This window comes from Eimeria mitis, genomic scaffold (assembly GCF_000499745.2).
Source record: "Eimeria mitis Houghton genomic scaffold, Emh_scaff981, whole genome shotgun sequence".
Classification (NCBI taxonomy): domain Eukaryota; phylum Apicomplexa; class Conoidasida; order Eucoccidiorida; family Eimeriidae; genus Eimeria; species Eimeria mitis.
Window position 1 is genome coordinate 7,585 of NW_013577212.1, and position 993 is coordinate 8,577.

A 993-nucleotide genomic window follows, 5' to 3' on the forward strand; every position below is an offset into this window, starting at 1 on the left:
TTTTTTAATTAATTTATTGTTTTTATTTGGTGTGTACAGACACCGCATACATGTTGTTATATTATTTTTTATTTATTTTTTTTTATTTATTTATTTTATATTTATTTTTTATTTATTTTTTATAATAAATAAAAAACTATATGTTGAAGTGTATAGATAACTGTAAACAGGATTCTCTGCTGCTGCTGCTGTTGCTGCTGCTGCTGTTGCTGCTGCTGCTGTTGCTGCTGCTGCTGCTGCTGCTGCTGCAGCAGGGACAGATAGATAAAGGTAAAATAATTTATTTTTTATTTAAAAATAAAAATTATTTTATTTTTATAATTTTAGGTGTACAGACACCTCAACGCAGCAGCTTTTGTGGGGTTTTGCTGCAGCAGCAGCAGCAGCAGCAGCTGCTGCTGCTGCTGCTGCTGCTGCTGCTGCACGAGAGGGGCCCCCCCTTAGTCGGCTGCCACAGCTGCTGCTGCTGCTGCTGCTGTTGCTGTTGCTGCTGCTGCTGCTGCTGCTGCTGGAGTTAGTGTGTATTTAATTTGTGTTATTTGTTGTTTTTTTTTGTTTATTTTTGTTGCTGCATGCATGCAAAGCCCCAAAAATTTCTTTTTTTTTGTTTAAGAGCAAATGTTTAGTTGGGGTGTATGTACACCTCAGCAACTCTATAGCAGCAACAAAACAAAACTATTTTTTATTATATTTCTCCCTTTATAGACAATATATTAGGGTTTAGGGTTTAGGGTTTAGGGTTTAGGGTTTAGGGTTTAGGGTTTAGGGTTTAGGGTTTAGGGTTGAGGGTTTAGGGTTTAGGGTTTAGGGTTTAGGGTTTAGGGTTTAGGGTTTAGGGTTTATTGTTTATGAATCAGGGTTTTGGGAGGGTTTTAAGAAACAGAAAAGGAGAAATATATATTCTCGAGTGTATGGGAGATAGTGTAAGGGTTTAGGGTTTAGGGTTTAGGGTTTAGGGTTTGGGGTTTAGGGTTTAGGGTTTGGGGTTTAGGG